General features: G+C 36.3%; 1 protein-coding gene across 4 annotated transcripts in view; it reads right to left on the bottom strand.

Annotated features, from left to right (window-relative positions):
* The window catches only part of ASB4 (ankyrin repeat and SOCS box containing 4), a 163,386-nt gene that overhangs the window by 88,436 nt on the left and 56,013 nt on the right, over positions 1-18,937 (bottom strand). For 3 of the 4 annotated variants that reach the window (XM_037836724.1, XM_037836726.1, XM_037836725.1), the window contains one exon: positions 16,800-16,910. The exons of the other annotated variant lie outside the window; for it this stretch is intronic. The gene's annotated coding sequence lies outside the window, so the exon portion shown is untranslated. The remainder of the gene's footprint in view (positions 1-16,799; positions 16,911-18,937) is intronic. 4 annotated transcript variants of the gene reach the window in all.

The raw sequence follows: 18,937 nt of genomic DNA, 5'->3' as shown, positions 1-18,937 counted from the left end.
GAGAATTCCATGGGATCAGCTGCAAATCCAACTGAGGTTAAGTGTGTTTTATCATTCTGCAAAGAGGCTCCCCTGTAGTTAATTCTGCTGCTAAATTCAGAGCCTGTCCTTAGCCTTTTTCTGCTTGGGGCTGTGCACATGGACCTTGGCAGTGTATCATTTAGCCCGTATCAGTGAGCGCTGAATGCTTTCCCCTCCGTGGAAAAGTATAGCACTGCGGTAAAATGTAAATCCCTTAACAGGCAAATGCAGATTTACAGCACTGCAATTCCAAGGGAATCACAGGGAACAGAACCTTGTCTCCTCTAGTAGATTGGAGCTACAAGCTTCTCCTGAGGATTGCCCAGGATTCCACCCAGCATGAGCTAAGTAATTTATGGGGCCTAATGCAAAATGAAAATGTTATGCTCTTGGTTAAAAAATGGTTAAGAATTCCAAGATGGCAATAACAGAGAATTAATCCAAGCATGGGGCCATTCTGAACACAGAGCCCCATGGGACAGCACAGGTCACATACCCATGAAGCCAGCCCTGATCAAAATGGCATATGTTACTGAGCTCCCATCTAGTTTCATTACTAATATTATAAGTGTGTCCCCATCTCATCCCCACTGCCCACCCACCTCTCTTGCTGTGAGTCTCAAGACACCCTCTTTCTCTGGTCCTTGTGTTTCCTACTTGGTATCCCATAAGAGATAGAATGGTATCACCTTGGAGAAGTTATTTAATCTTTCTGTGCCTCAGTTTCTTCATATGTTAAAAAAAAAAGGGGGGTAATAATAATTGCCAAAGGAAGTGTAATATGTTAGCCCACAAAAAGTACTAGGGTTTTCCCTGGCACACAGTAAATGCTATAGAGATGTTAGCTGTTATTAACCTGCCACTTTGTCACAGTGACCACCGCTGCCTCTGAACCCCAGATGTTCATGTTTGGGGTTCCTCTATTGAGACAAGAAGGCACTGGGCATGGACCTCAAATTCATTAAGGCAAAAAACTTAGACATTTGTTTGTCCCTATAAGAGAAGTTAGATACGTACACCCACGGAAATATACTGGCTGCATTGGATTCTGTTTCCCACACAAATTTAATTGCTAAATGTAAATTTTAAGTATAGCACAACCCTGTTTAGACTTTTTTTTCATTTTTAAATACACCTAGAGTATGAAAAAAAGGAGGTAGTCTAGGCCTTTCTCATCTTCTTTCCATAAATTCTGCTCAGCAGTGTCAAAGGCCCTCTCTCTATGTAGCCACGCTGTAGCCCCCTCTTCCCATCAGTTAGGAAGGCAAGAACAGGCAACCACATTGTTCAGCAAATAAGGGAGCCCACAGGAGAGAGATGGGAAAAGAGCGTTGGCCTAGGAGCCTCAAACACCAACCCTTTGTTTCATGGGGTAAATCACATCAGTTGAAGGGACCTCGTGTCTGTTTTTCTGAAGAATGGGGTTAATGTGGATCCTCCTAGCAATAAAGCAGAATGTATATATTTGAAAGCACAGTAAGAAAGGAGCCAAAGGGGAAAGGAAAAGGGAAGATGCTTCAAGGAAATCATCAAGAACTAAATAAATATGGTTTCAAGACAGCTGAAAGGGGAACTTAAGAAAAACCGGGAGTTGAATTTAAGGCCCTGAAAGAAAATAAAAACTTGATCTTACTTTGTCTTGAGACACACTGAGTTATTGTGTGTATTTATTTCTTGTTTAGTGGTAGATTAGAAAGGAATTTTACATAAAAACATACAAATATCTTTTCTAATAGGGAAAAAAGAACACCTTACTTTTAGTTTCAAATGAGTTAATGGATAGGAAAGTGCCTTGAGAAGTTCTATTATGTAAGAGAGGAGCATTATCGGCCTTCCTTCTCAGATTCAATCATCACACTGCAAGGCCTGTCCAAACAGTGAGCAGGAAATGATAACAGAGCCGCAGCCGCAGCCTCAGCAAGGCTCTACCAGCCTCCTGGAGGTGTGGGGGCAGGCAGGGAATCTTGAGGAAATCTGTGTAGTCTGCTTTATCAAAAAAAAAAAAAAAAAAGAGAATTTTATTGCACAAGGTTTAAAATGTGGCCCTTTCAACAAGTGTTTGTTCCTTTTTTTTTTTTAATTGTAAAGGAAAAATAGCATTTTATTTGCTTAGATCTGTGCATTTTAAGGATCTTTTAAAAATAAGGAATAAGCTATTCCTTTAGGTGTTTTTCAATATACTGGAATATTTCCTTCTACTTGTTCTTGTTCTTTTTCTTTTTCTTGTTCCTGGTCTTTTCAAAATGGTGCCCAGAATGAAAAAGCAATCTGTATTCAAATTTTTGCATTGTCTTTCCTTTGCTGTTTAAGAAATTGTGTGTCCCCCAGATATTCAGTGGTCAGATTACATTTATGAAGAAATCTAGAATACTCAGAAATTGTATATCTGTAATTTGGGGATTGCGTTTAGACACACACACACACACATACACACACAAAACTTTTTCCAAGAGGCTCTGTAAGCAATATTAGGATAGGGCTACTCTGATTCAGAATCTGTTGCCATGGTGACTGACCTGAGGGTGCCTCATGGGCTCTGTACAGGAGGCATGTGCGGTAATTACATAAGCTGAAGTGCTGCAGAACAACACCAGGAAGGCAGGACTGCCACAGTGCAATTTCTCGGAAACTAATATTTTAAAATTCATATATTATAATGCTCTCTACTTTTATACGGAAATTCACCATTTTAGTATTTTTTGAATATATATCTGCTAAGACTAATATAATGGGAAATAAAATTTACTAAATTCTGAACACCAGAAAAGAAGTATATGCCAAATGAACAGCATTATATACTAATTAATTTATTTTCAACAATTCTATTTTTTTAATGAGCAAAGAACCAGTAATTAAGCAGTTTAGTGTTTCTCATAAGCCACATTTGACTTAAAATCCTTTTCTTCAACAGATAGAGCAATATATATTGAATAATAAATCAATGTCAGTTTTAACTAAGTAAGCAAAGTTAAATTGGTTAAATATGAAGTGCAATCAATACATATTTTTCAATAAAAATATACTTAAAAAGAGGAATTTATACAAATTTCCTCATTCTTTTTTACCTTTAACATTTCACATTGAGGCACCTACGTCATATGCCATGCTTCTAGAAAACAGGTTATTCTTGTCGCAGGAAATTTGTTTCTGGTAATGATAGAATGTTTTCATTCCTTCATTCAACACACAGTTTCAAATGAGAACATCACATATTTGACTCTAGACAAGTTTTTTTGCCTCCTATAGCCTGCAGTTTCATCATCTGTAAAATAAAAGTTTGTACTCAGGGCTTTTCCAGCTTAGAAATTCTGTTGTTCCAGAACTCACAAGATAACGTAGTCTGTATATGGTGTTTTGTACTTTTGCTTTGAAGTAAGGAAGCTACTACTTATCCAGTACTAACCATATCCTGACACTGTGCTAGACCCTTTATGTACATTTTCTGTGGCACTGTAAGGGAGGTACTGTTTTCCCATTTAACCAATGAAAAAACTGAGTCATCAACAGGTTACTTAATTTGCATCTGACTCCACATAGAATGTTCTTTCCATTATACTATGATGCCCACACTCTTTAGTGAAGAAACTTTGGCAATCTGTACAGATGCATTTTTTGTGAGGATAAAGAAATGTAAAGTATGGTTGTATGACATGTCAAAAACTCTAAGAACATTAAGTTTTAAATTATGAAAGAACTCTGGGATCAAAGTGACAAAAGACTAAATTGAACTGTCATGAAATAGGAATGTCCGGGTTCACCCAGAGGCAATGGATGTAAAAAATGGACGCTACTTAGTGTAAGAACAATGCTGAAAAGGGGACTTGGACATCCACTTGCTGCTCATTAGCACACACTTATGTCTACTCATACTTAAGTGATCATTCATGGCTCTAGGTCTGATCAATTGAATTTTGTAAAAAATTAAATGCTGATAAAAATAATCATTGTAATGAGCACTTAAAATGACAGACACAACATAGTGCAGGCTTTCATTAACCTGACACTTCTGAAAGCTCTTTCTTCCTCTCTCTCCCTGCATTTGAAGCTGAGGCTAATAATGATGCTACCATCCAGGTGTCCACATATATTTGTGAAACATTTGTGTATTCCACAAGCCCCCTCCATTATGTATGTGGTCTTCTGTTCTGCAGTTTTGCATACTTTTTACTGAATCAATACTGGCCCTTTCATGTTGTGTTCATAGAATAGGCACCCCACATGCTTTATAACTCAATGAATGCAATTCTCCCTCTTAAAAATTGCCTCAAGCCCCAACGTTATACCCCATCTAGTTTTTTGTTTTATGAAAGAGTGGACTGATGACAGATTTCATTTCCTAGGATTTATTATCTATTATACATACTGCAGTTCATTCACAATTATCCCATCTGCATTTAGGTCAAATGGGTGGCTCCAGTCTGGCCCAATTTAATAAAAAAAAAAAAATAATGAGACCACTCAAAGCTCATAGATGTGGCAGCACCATGAAAAGAGTCTACAATCAATGCAAATGTGATGTTGGCCTGCTTTGAGAAGCCCAGAGGTTTGATACCTATCTCTTTTGCTGGATCAAACCAGTCTCCCTTTTTCCATTGAGAATCTAAAGAAAGATATGGATTATCTTCCTCCCCCCAAGAAAACTTATTTAAAAAAAGCATCTGGCTGATATTTTATTGAAATGTTAATTGGTGGGTTGTTTCATGCTCTTCTTATCCCTCCTTCGTGTTACAAGAGTGTGGTCAAGCCTCTTGAGATGTGAATGGTGCCCCTGAGGTTACATAGAGCATAACCTGCCAATCCATTCACAGGAAGCCTCCCAGAAACTCACTCCTGTGAGACTCCTGGAGCCTTTAGGCTGCCCAAAGGAGAGTCTGGGACAGATTCATAATGACTAAGATTGGATTTCCTGCCATCAGAGGCAAAATGAGTACTTGAGATCTAGTTTAATTTGACTTTAAGTTTATTAAATAATGTGTTTTTGCACATGAGTGCAATAACTGCATAGAAGCAAATTCACATCTTCTTGCTCTTCTATGCACACACACACACACACACGCACAACTTTACACAGTGTTGCTAGGGATTTGTGGCCTTTACCCTCCATCCCAGCCAACCTCACTCCATGAGGTCAATAGTAAGAACTTCAATATTTTTAAACACTTACTATTGAATTTTAACAAAGAATAATTCATGTATTTTTCACAAAGAGGAGTAAGGATTGAAAGGTTACATAACCCTCTCAAGGTCATACAAGCCATATTGGTGGAGTCAGGATTTGAATCCAGACACTAACAGTGTAGCACTAGGCTCTACCGTTTCCACAAAAGCCAAACTGATCCAGGAGGCCATCCCCAAGACTGGGTTTTATTTCATTTATCTTCTTTGGTTTCCTAAAAACATCCTTTAGTAAGCCACAACTCCAAACCTCGTCATAACATCTCCAATACCCACAAAAAGATCACTCACAGTACAAACTCTGACATGCTAAGAGAGGCCCCTGCTGAGCACATTACCCTTTGAACCCATGTAGCCTCCTTTCCCAGCCCCCAAACCACAGAACTGTGTGACCTTGACTGGCTACTTCACCTCTACAAACTTCAGATTCCTCATCAGTAAAATGGGGCTAAGAATACCTGTGACATGAGATTGTTCCGTGAATTACAAAAATTAGGGCACATTAATTACTTGGCATAGAGCCTGCTACATAGTAAGAACTCTGTAAATGGCAGCTCATTATTACAATTAAGCTGCAATATTTTAATTGGAAAGACTGGCCTTTTCAATCGATACTTTTTTAAAAGCAGTGTTCTGTGACTTCCTCTGACAGGATTTGTAAATTCTTCCTTTGCACTACCACAGTATTTTGAACATTTTTCTTTGTTGCTTTGGGGGTTTCATAAAAATTATGTTTTCACATGTTTGTTTCCCTCAACTAGACTGACAGCATCACATGCATCTTTGACACCTCCATATACAGCACAAGAGCAAGCACAGGGGCCAACAACCCAAGGTGGCCCCATTCATATTGCACTCATTGAAAATGGTGACCCCCGGAGTTGTGCTGTGCTGGGCCCTAGTAATGTCCAGAATAAAACACGGCTACTGTAATTATTATTTTGTATGTAGGAATACTAGATGTGAAATCATATTTGAAAAGGAATAGAAACGAAAGAAGAACTGTATTTTAAAATACTTTACGAAGATTAATCTTTTTCTAATTCCTCTAAGATGCCATTTAATTTTCTGCTATAACAGAAAACATGGAATGTAGCAGTATTCCTAAAGATAATACACATCCAAAAATCAGCATGTTAGGTTTTGTTAGGTGATTTTTAAAGGATTTATTGAGATATGAGAAAAATAACATCACTGACAATAAACATAAGACTTTTTACCTTTTCCTAGTCTACAAAAATAAGATCATTACAAATCAAGTCTGGTAGCACAATATGGCTGGTGCACAGAATTCCTATATGGTCATTTAAAGGAGTTCCCAGAGAGTTTATTAAGAAACCCAATTTCATTCAATTTACTACTGATGTGTCTCACTGGGAGAAAGGTTGACTGTTAAGAAAACACTCAGACTTGAGAGAAAATTTAAGGGGAAGAAAATCAAAAGCTTTCAAATTTTAAAATTTAAATCAAGCTTTTGCCTTTAGAACAGAATACAATTCATGCCAGACTAATTTCAAAATTATGATAATTTCACTAGCTACACTGAAGCTTACTTTGAGCTAATCTATGAAACAGTCGATTGCTAATGAATAATTACAAAATATGAGAGATGTGTAAAGCATTGTTTTCAAGCACTATTTGCATTCATTGTTTTCAAGCACCTTTTGCTCACAAGCTGCTAATTACAGGTGTTTTAATTTATTTATTAATCTAGGTCTAACAGAATCTCTAGTTACGGTTTACTAGTTATTACTAATGTTACTGTAATTTCTTAAAAATTATATAAATGTATTTATGTTAAAACTAATGTAATCCAGAAATTCTAAAGTAACTAAATCTCATCTACTGGCATAGGCTAAGTGGTAGCTTTTATTTTATTCAAAAAGATTTAACAGACAACCTCTAAATTCATACTCTCAACTATATAGAGAAGGACTGAGCAGCTATGAAGAAAGCAAATAAATAATACATCCTTACAAATATGTTGAAAACCTTCAGAATGATTTTTTTTACTAACCTACAAAATTTTTATCCATCTTAACCTCACAATCATCAGATAAAATAATTTATCTAAGCTATCTAAAGCAATAGGGCATATTTTCCACTTTAATTAAAATCCTTACATATCCACAGCTGCCATAATTTAGTTTTGTTTCTGAAGTTGTCCAGGTTAATTTCATTGGTAAAATGGTAAGTAATATTAATTATTGTAATGTAGAATTAGGTTGAAGATAACTTATATCAACCATGGGTTACTTTGCAAAATTATTCTATTTCTTTCTGTCCCAATAGCTATATAGAACTCACTGATCCTCCAGTCTTCGTCTCAAACCTCTGACAAATCTTGTTAGTCGGCTTCCTGAGACCTTCCATCTTTCTTCTTTCTCTTGTCCCTGAGTTTCCCTTGGGATTCTCACTGAAACCCTTTTTCTTTCCTTTTCTCATTCACCTTTTATATAATCTCAACTGTTACCATGGATTCAACCATAGCAACAATTCCCAAATCAATAGCTGCCTGATTTCTCAAAAGCAGCTCAATCCAATAGCTTAATTTGTCTCTGTGGTATTTCTTCATATATGTAAAACAAGGATAATTCCCATTTTAAATAAGCAAATGTCATATTAATTGAGGCACTTTTATTGAAATCAGTATTTCTTTGCATGATTTTGTTATTCTTAATATGCATAATTTGTTAAATGAATTTTAAATTATTTAATTTTTATATTTTTATAAGCCTTTTGCATATAAATAAATTAACAGAAAACAACAATTCTTTATATTCTGGTTCTAGATGACAGAATGAGTTTATGCAAATCTTCTCCCTTCCACACTGAATATCCAGAAATAACAGAAAATATGTATGCATGATTTAAAAATCAATTACTACAGAGGAAAACATGAAGGAGGACACTTGGAGGAATCCTTGAAAGACTGAAAAAAAAAGTATGAGGGGAAAACATGTAAAACATAAATAGGGAGGCACTATTACAAAAGGTGCTACTCTGCAGACATCCACTCCTAGACAAGATGCAGTAAACATACTCAATTCTACTCCTCCCATTAGTCACAATAATAAATCACAGACAAAATGTATAAGACATTTACAGAAGACTCTGAAAGGAGGAGAAAAGAGAACTGACTGACCAGGGAGCTTGGAACTTGAGGAAAGACCTGGCAGTAATTCCCTAAGATTTTTTTTTCTTTTTTTGCCCATAATCCAGAAACTCCAACAGTTCTAGAAAAAAATAGCCCTAAGAAAAGTCTGCTCTCTCTAGCCATAGGATCAGGAAAACAGTGGCCCAACAGACAGAAACCCTTTAACTACACCTGCTTGTTCTTGAGGCAAACGTCAGAAAAAACTGCATCCCTTCCCACCACAATGGGTACAACAGTGGCAGAGCTGATGGGCAGAATCTGTCTTCTACCTTTTCCACTGTAGTAATGATGAGGTGGCCCTCCCCAACAGAGCCTGTGGGCAGAACTCGGGCTTCTATGTGCTCCTTGCAGCAATGGGGCAGTGTCCCTCCCCTGGACAGAACCCTTGACTTTAACCCTCCTCCTGCAGTAACAAGAAGGCACCCCTCATTCACAGAGTCTGTTGAACTTTAACTCTAACCCTCTTGAAAGAAGCTAGAAAAACAACAACCAAAAAACAAAAGACAAATTACCTACAGGGGAACAGTGATTCAAATGACAGCAGATTATCCTTCAGAAACCGTGATAGTCTGAAGAAAGCGATACAAAATTTTTCAGATGGCAAAAGAGAAGAACTGTCAACCCAGAATTCTATATCTAGAGATAAAAAGAAAAAGAAAAGGCAAAGAGAATTTGTCATAAGCAGACCTCCTCTAGAAGAATAGCTAAAGGAAATTCTCCATACAGAAATAAAATGAAAATAGGACACTCAGAATATCAGGAATGAAGAAAACACAACTTAAAGGATAAATATATGGATAAGTCTAATAGAAGATTCATCTCCTTGTGATTTTTAAAAATTGTTTTTAACAGTTAAAGGTAAGAATTGTAACAATGTCTGATAAGGTTCTCAATGTATATAGGAGTAATATTTTAAGACAACTGTATCATAAAGGGGAAGGGTATCACCTCAATGGTGATAACATAACCACATTCTATAGAGGTGGTAAAATACTGATAGTAGTGGGCTGTGATAAGCTACCTGTACTTATCATAACCCCTAAAGCAATGACTTAAAAAAAAAAACTGTATGAGGAGATACAATAAAAATAAACACTCAAGAGATACACTACAGGCAAATCAAAATGGAATACTAAAGTATGTTTACAGAAGACAGGAAAGGGGAGACAGAGGAATAACAAAGGGAACAAAGAAAACAAGTTAATAAAATGGCAGACGTAAGTTCTGAAATAGTAACAATTACCTTAAATCCAAACAGCCTAAACAAACCAATTAAAGGCCAAACTGACAGAAGGGATTTTAAAAAACAGCATTACCAATTATATGCCCTCCAGATCATCCTGGGTTATCCAAGGGGTCCCAACCTAATCACATGAATCCTGAAAAGGTGAGAACCTTTCCAGGCTGTGGTCAGAGAGACACGTGATAAGACAAGAAGGGTCAGAGGGATGCGACATTGCTGGCCCTGAAGATGGAGGAAGGGGCCACAAACCAAAGCGGAGGCACCTTTAAAAGCAGGAACAGGAAAGGAAACAGATTCACCCCATGAGCCTTCAGAAAGGAACAGTTAGCCCAGGGAGACACTGTCAGATTTCCAAACTACAAAACCATAAAATAATAAATTTATATTGTTTTTATATGGTTTTAAGCCACTAAAGTTGTGGTGATTTGTTATGGCAGCATTAGAAAACTAATACAATTAGCTATCATAGAAATGAAATTAAAACCATGATGAGCTACCACTACACACCTATTAACAGGGCTAAAATAAAAATTACTGTCAGGACCACGCTGGTGAGGATATGGAGAAACTGGATCTCTCCTACATTGCTGGTGGGGGGTTAAAATGGAATAATCACTCTGGAAAACAGTTTGGAAGTTTCATATAAAATTAGACATACATTTTCCATAGGACCCAGCAATTGCACTCCTGGATATTTATCCTAGAGAAATGAAAACTAATGTTCATCCCAAAACTTATAAGGAAGTGTTCATAGCAGCTTTATTTGTTACAGCCACAAACTGGGAATAAACCAAATGTTCTTCAATAGACCAATAAAAAGCTACGGTACATCCATAAATGGAATATTTCTTAGCAATAAATAGAAACAAAACAGTGATACTTGCAAAAACTTGATCTCAAGAGCGTTACTCTGAGTGAAAAAAAGTCAATCTAAAAGAGTTACATAACTGTATGATTTTGTTTGCACAACATTCTAGAAGTGACAAAATATAGTGACAGAGAACAAATCAGGGTTTAGGGTTGGACAAAGTATGCAACTATTAAGGGGTAACATGCAGGTTTCATTTTAGTGATGGAACAGTTTTGTATCCTGATTGTGGTAATAGTTACTTGAATGTATATATGTGATAAAATTTTACAGAACTTCCCATCCCCTCTTCCCCCCCAAAAAACCCAGTACACAGCATCATTATTCATAATAGCTAAAAAGTGGGAACAACCCAACTGTCCAAAACTAATGAATGAATAAACAAAATATGGTATATCGATACAATAGAATATTATTTGGCAATAAAAAGGAATGAAGTACTGATACATGCTTCAACATAGATGAACCTTGAAAACATTAAGCAAATCTATAGAGACAGAAGATAAATTAGAGATCCCCTTGGACTAGGGGGAGGGAAATAGGAGTGACTGCTAATGGGTATTATTGCAATTATGAAAGTGTTCTGAAATTAGATTAGTTATGATTACATAACTCTGTGAATATCTACAACACAACTTAATAGCACACTTTGTATAGGTGAAATTATGGTATAGGAATTTTATGGTATATGGTATATATCATATCTCAATAAAGCTATCCAAAAGAAAAAGAGTGCCTACAAAACCTGATGAAATCTGAATAAGGGCTGTACCTAAGTTAATAGTATTGTACCAATCAGTTTCCTGGCTTTGACAATGTACGAAGATATTACCAGTGGGTGCAGTTGAATACATGAGAATTATCTATATTACTTTTACAAGTTCTTGTGAATCTCAAACTATTTCAAATAAAACGTTACTTTTTAAAAAAGGGTGTTGTTCCATGTACCTGGATGAAAGACATTTGAAGTAGGAGGGAACACTGGGGCAATCAACAGAAAGACAAATGGGGTTACTACATTAGGAGCAGCCAAGCAGGTCAACCACTTGGGCATGTTTCCTCTTTGTGTAAAGCAACAAGTAAGACTGGTGCCAGCCTTCAGACAGTAGCAATAGATGTGGAGAAATCGACTGGAAGAAAGGACCAGGGCCTTAGAATAGTGTTCACATTCAGGGGGAATGAGGAGTTCTCAGCCAAGAGAACAGCTAAAGGTACATTCTAAACAGCAGCCTATACTCCCTCTCTAGCCAGAGAGGCAGGAAAAAGAAATAAAGGGCATCCAAGTTGGAAAGGAAGAAGTAAAACTTTCCACAACAAAGGTACCAGCGCTATTAAACAAATTCAGCAACTTTGGGAGGTACACTATTAACATGCAAAAATCAGCAGTGTTTACATAAACTAGTAGTGAACAATCTGAAGAGAAAATCAAGGGGAAAAAAAAAAAACCCATTTATAATAGCAACTAGAAGAATCACGTATCTTAGGAATACATTTAACCAAGGATATAAAGGACTTGCACATGGAAAACTACAAAGCATTGCTATTAGAAATAAAAAAAAAAAAAGACCTAAATAAATGGAAGGATATTCCATGTTCATGGACAGGAAGACTAAATACTGTTAATATGTCAATTCTACCCAAAGCAATTACAGATTCAACACAATTCCCATCAAAATTCCAACAGTCTTTTCCATTTGCAAAAATGGAAAAGCCAATCATTGAATTTACATGGAAAGATAAGGGGCCCCAAACAACCAAAACCAATTTGAAAAAGATTGAAGTTGGAGAACTCACACTTCCAATTTTAAAATTTGTTACAAAGCCACAATAATTAAAACAGCATGGTACTGGCATAAGGACATATAGACCAATGGAATAAAATTGAGAGTTCAGAAATAAATATTAGCAAATCAAAACTGGCAGTAGATTTTTTTTTTAAATACTTGATCAAATAGAATTTTTTTTCTGGTTATCAAGATTGCTCACTATTTTAATAAAACCATGTATATTATTTGCCATTTAGATTAAAGGCATGTCAGTATGACTACCTTAAGCGATACAGGTAAAACTTTTCAGAGAATTCAACATTTATTCATAATTCATTTTTAAAAATGGTTTTAGCTTATTAGGTATATCAGGGAACTTATTTAACCTGCAAAAAGGTACCTACCAAAATCCTAAACTATACTTAATTTTAGACCTTTAGAAACATTCCAAAGTTAATTCTGCTCTTTTTTTTTGAATATTTGATATACTTTGGAAGAATCAGATCATGCAAAAAAAAAAAAAAAAAGTCTTTTTGCAGTCAATAATTTAATAATGTTGATCATGTAGAAAATTAAAGTGAAACAAGAAGACACTGGCAAGATATCTTCTTGGATGTTCAGCAAGGGGGCCAAGATACAAGATCTATAAAAACTAATATCTTTCCTTTATCCAATTAGCAACCAACTGGAAATATGCTACAAAAAATAAGTTGCCATTCATGATTCCACAAAAACTATAAAATACCTATGAATAAACTCAATTATAAATGTGCATGATCTTCAAGAAAAAAAAAAACAAACGTTTTTACAGAAAAGCAAAAAGATGACCTAAATAAATGGGTAAATACCAAGTTCATGATTGGGAAGTTTCAATATTTTGAAAATGTCAATTCTTCCAAACTTAATCTATAATTCTGTGTACTCCACTTCTAAGCTCAATAGGATTTTTCATAAATGTTTACAGGCTGATTATAAAATCTATATGGAAGTGGAATTTTTCAAACCTAACCAAGATATTTTTGTTAAAAAAGATAACTGGGCTGGGACAATAAAATTTGTCCAGCCTAATATCTAATTGCATTACAAAGCTACAGTGATTCAAATTGTGTGTCATTGGCATACAGAGAAAAACAGCAGTATAATAAAGAATAAAGATTCCAGAAACATATCCACGAATATACAAGAAAGCCAAATCACAGAAGAATTACAAATGGCAAATGTCCAAAAAAAAAACTTGACCTCATAAAGATTCAGAACACAAATATGAAAGAAAACCAAATATTGTTTATAATGTAATAGTGTGGAAAAAATAAAATGTTTAATATTATCAAGTGATTGCTAAGGATGAAGGAAAAGTTATTCTAATTTACTGCTGGCGTGCATGTAAATTAGAATAGCCACTTTGGAGGGCAATTTAGCAGTACATTAATTGATCAAAACTGAACTGTGCATACTTGACGACTCAGCAAATCTAGTTCTAGGGATTTATCCTATAAAAACTCTTGTACTTTTTGTATTTTTTGTACTTTTGCCCAAGAAAGCACATTCAATTATTTGTAATAGCAAGAAATTGGAAACAATCTGAATACCTATTGATACAGGGTTGATTAAATGAACTATGGTACATCCATAAAGTGGATGTACTGCTATGAGAACTAGTAACAACATGGAAAATATACACAGATGATCACAAGTTCAGAGATTTGCAGAATTAATTGGATGTAATTTAAATATTTGTAAAATTTTTTTTTAAGTCTCAATGACAGGCAGTATATGAAAAGAATTCAGGAAAGAGACATGCAAGCTCAAAGGTCTTTAGAGTTAGATGGAAATACATTTACTTATTTTAGCCATAAAATTGCAAAATTTAATCAAGTGATGCTGCCCCCGGGTGGAGATTTCACAGTCTAGTCTGATTTAAATGAGGGGTAACAATTTGACTCAAATCCAGAGATGTAACTTCTATATGTGTCCAGCCCACACTTGAAGTTACAGTCATTGACATTGCAACTATTCATATAAATAGGGATCTGTGCATATCATCATCACAGTGAGTTGATCATATCCCTTCTCTGTTTGTAAGAAAACTTCATCAAGCAAAGAAAGAGAACCCAAAGTTACATAGGAAAAGAACTCCCCAAATCATGTGAAATGGCATAATTTTTCATTAATGGGAAAGCATCCTTCAACCCCAAGAAGATTTAAAATTAAATATAGAAACGTCAAGATAAACAAATCTGTGATAATCAACATTTTAGCATTAATAAATCTGATGATATTTATATTCTATATACCTGTGATGTTTAGTATTTTGTTTAGTAAACAAAAGCCTATTAGGATAACAGTCTTGTGATTCTAATTTAACATGTATCATGAGTAATTTATTTTGACTTGTGATTTTAATTTAATATCTATGCTTCATAAACTTTATTGGAACATTAAGAGAATTTAAGAATCACCTTTTTATAAGTATAATTTATTTGATATATGAGTTATTTAAGTACATAGAAAAGTTTTGTATGTTAAATCAGATCACGTAGAACTTAAAAAGGAAATAGAATATATCAATGTTATGAATACAGTTTGAAATAATTAAAGAAATCTAATCAACTAAGTTTATAAATAGGACTTACTATTAATAAAAGCCTCTTATAAGTGATTGTTAAAATTTGCTAGACTTATGAACAGAAAAATATTTGTAAGCTCTACCTTAAATGTAAGGACTGGGTTTCACGATATGTAACTTTAATAAACTATTTTTTAAATCAAAGATAACCTCTGAAGAGACTTTTATGGGGCAAAAACATCTTCTAGGCAAAAAAAAATTTAGTTAACAATACTGTTTAGTAAACAAACACACACAAAACAGTACCATATGTTTCTTTAGGTACATATATAAGATAATAATAGACAAAGAAAATAATATATTATGAAACTGAGAATAGTGCCTTCCTCTGCAGAAAGGTCAAGGAGACTTTAATTTTATAAGTAACCTTTGAATATTTTGCAGGGAGAAAGTATTCATGTTTTGCTTGTGTAAGTAAAAATAAATGAAACAAAATCCTTTGTCAGGCCATGTGTGCACGTTTTGGGTTCAATAATCACGGTCAACATACTTCTGACTCCGTGAAGTCCCAAAATGAGACTGTGTCAGACTCAGTTAACCTTGCTCCTTTTATTATTAATGCAAACCATTCTCCTGGCACCACCATTTCCAGTCATCTTTCCTCTTGGGGGGCTTTCCAAAACGGGTAAAACTACAAAATATAAACAAGCCCCAGAATGGAATTCTAGTGCTGAAACCAAACGTTGTATTTGTCAGTATTACCATGGCGAGGAGAGAAGCATGCAGTCATGGTTTAGGAATATTAATGAACGAAGTAGGCAAGCATGTTTGGAAAGGGCCCCTGGGGTGGAGAACTACCATCATACAAGACTGTATTTTCCAAGTATAGCTAAGAGGAAAAAACTTATTTTCAGAAAGCTCAAGGCAGAATTCCTCTTAGGGAAAAGAAGACTCTTATTTGTTTGCTAGCGAAAGCACCCACAGTCAGTTGGGTGTGAAATGACAGACTTTGGAGCAAGGGCTGAAAGCAGTGACAGAAAGAGGAGAGACTGAAATCCTTGGCATAAGGATTTCATCCTAGGGCAATACCGGGAGGATCTTATAATTAAGCCAAATTTTCTTGGATGAAAGCCCTTTTAAAATTATCATCTAGGATCCTCTCTTGAAGAACAAATAGGCAAAATAAAGTGGCATACTTGGAGACTGTTTACAAAAGTTTGCAAAACACAAAATATTTAACTCAAATTACTGCTACGTGTTGAAAACTTGTTCTTATTTAGAAAGAGCTGTTAGGCTGTAAAATTAAGGAGTTTTAAAATTTGCTTAGTATTTTTTCTTTCTGAAGAAATAGGTCACTTGTGCACATTGTCTTTCCTTACCATGACAAGGCTTTGGTAACATTTTATAGGATTACAAAACTCCATGCTAAAATTCTGTGTAAAAACTTGCCAGGACCAGAGACAGCCCCACCCTGACCTGGAGACCAGAGCCAGGAAAGCTGAGAGACCTGATCCAATCTTCCTTTACACCTACAGGTTGGGGCTCAGAAGAGCCAGAGCCCCAGGCTGCCCAGGTCAGACACCCACCTCCGTCAGACACCCAGAGCTGCACTCTGTAGAACCTCCCAGTTGGGCAGGGGCCCTCTGCCCACCAGCCCACCAGCCCACCAGCCCACCAGAAGGCAGTGACTTAGAGCTGCAGCAGTAAAGAGGATTTCTGCTCCCACCTGGTCAGGATGTTAGATACAATTAATCAAGAGAGGGCAAATTGGGATTATTTATAGAGAAACATCCTTAAATTCTCTCCTGGGACCATAAGAAAATTGGTTTTGCCTTTTGCAGACTTGGGAGGGAGAAAGGTTCTGGAGAAATGGATTGATGGCCCAGAAAAATGGTAGGACAACTGGGCCCAAGAAGGAAAAAAGACCAGAGAGAAATACCTGGTGGTGAGGATGACTGGGAGACAGGGAATAGGGATAGTTAATAACTTCGATATTTGCTTACTTGACTGTGCTGTGATGAAACTCTCCTCCACTCCCCATTAACGCTCCTCTTCAGTGCCATATATGTTGTCTTAATGGTTCTTCGTGGAAAATTAAAGAAAAGGGAAGAGTGCTGCGGGAAGAGAAGAAACACAAGAAATAAGACACAGAGCACAGATGGAGAATTCAGTGTAAGCAAAAAAGCAGGGTGATATTAGTCTCCAAACTTCACCCTGGGAATCTTTGAAGAGATCTGGAGCATAGATTATGTGAGATAGGGCTTGAACAAGTTTTAAAAGAATATTAAAGGGAAAGTAACCCCAAGGTATTGAGGTTACTCAAGCAACTTCAATTTCTTCTCACATATAAGAGTCACAAGGCATACTTTAAAAAATAGTTTTTCTAATGTATGTCAGTGTTAAGGAGAGTAAAAGAGGTTATTTAACCTTCAAGCTATATGAGAAGAAATAATTGGAAAGAAACCTGAGCACTTAATTCAGCACCCCCTCAACTTCTGCAAATCATATTTCATGTAAACAGCCATTTTGTTTGTTCACATTAAGCCAACGTATATGACAAGCACTCTGTATTTGGAGTAAGAAATAGGCCTACAACAAACTCCCATGCCAAAAAGTATGCTCAGCTTCCTTCTGAGACACCCAAGAAAATGTAAACTCCTCAGATTCTGTGAAATATGAAATAATGAGAAGAAAATGTATAGGCGTAAAAAGAAATAATAATAATAATAACAATAATAAACACTGCTTGGGGGAAAAATATGGCAGGAAATGAAGTAGGTGTGCAAAAGCAATGTCCTCAGACTCCCATGTCTATTCTCCTAAAATAATACAAAATAATACGAAATCTAAATTCTTCCTGCTTCGTTGTGCTGTACACAGATATATCATTTTTCAATGGAATTGGCTCCTAAACAGGAGCCACTAACAATGAGCAATTCTGGAGTCTTTCTGGCATTGCCCCTAGAGAGATAATTCTGGGCCTCTCACTGACCATCAGTGTCCCTTCTCTGCCTCGGGCTATGATTTCTTTCAGGTTCCAATCATTAAAATGCTGGCCTGTCCTCCCAACTGCTGTCAGGTTCAAGATGCCCCATGCAATGTCAAGGACTATCCCCAGCCTCTGATGGTCCCCCTCTGCTCCTCAGATGTTCCCTTGAATGCACTTCAAATCTCTCCTCTAAATCTGACACACACACACACACACACACACACACACACACACACACACAGAGCCCCGTCCTCTTTCTCTGATTCCTTGTGGCAGGCCCCTTGCACTGCTTTTGTCAGCCTGGATGGGCCAAAACTGTTCACCAGAACAAACGGCAGGAAAGGGTCCTCAAAGAAGGAAATAACATATTTCAGAACACTTATTTTATGATAGCACACATCCTAGAGGAAATTATATTTATTGAGTCCTACTATGTGTCTTTCCCATCTTAGTTAATGGCAACTCCGTCAATCTAATTGCTCAGGACAAAATCCTTGCAGTCATCTTTGCTTTCTCTCTTTTTCTCGTATGCTACATTCAATACATTGGGGAACCCTGTCTCTTTTATCTTCCAAATATATATAGGAACCCAATGTATCTCACCAGCTCCCATGCTACCACTTTGGTCCATGCCACCGATATCTCTTCCCTAACTTCTCTTCCTGCTCTCAACCTCTGTAGTTTATTGACAACACCGTAGCCAGAGTGATTCTGTTAAAACATGAGCCAGTCATTCCTCTGCTCACTCCACTGTCCTGCCCAGTGTCTTTCCATCTTGCTTAAAGCAAGAGCCAAACTTCATATAATTGCTGACAAGGTTCTTCATCATCTAATCTTTCTCCTACTACCGTATGCTCAAGGCCTCCTTTTCCCTCAAACACACCAGGCATGCTTCGTCCTCAGGGTTTTGCACTTGCTGTATCCTCAGCCTGGAACTGTCTTCTTTCCAATGTCCACAGTGCTCAATCCCACCCCTCCTTCAAAGAGCTGATCCATGTTATCTTGTTAGGAAATCCTTTCTGAAACACCCCTTTTACAAAAACAACTCCACCTCTACACTGGCATTTCTTAATATTCCTTCTTTGTTTTTGTCCATAGCACTTATCACTAATAACATATTTTTTACTTATTTATTTATTGTCTGCCTTTCTC

Source organism: Choloepus didactylus, chromosome 5, assembly GCF_015220235.1.
Source record: "Choloepus didactylus isolate mChoDid1 chromosome 5, mChoDid1.pri, whole genome shotgun sequence".
Classification (NCBI taxonomy): domain Eukaryota; kingdom Metazoa; phylum Chordata; class Mammalia; order Pilosa; family Megalonychidae; genus Choloepus; species Choloepus didactylus.
This window is presented reverse-complemented; position numbering and strand designations above follow the sequence as displayed.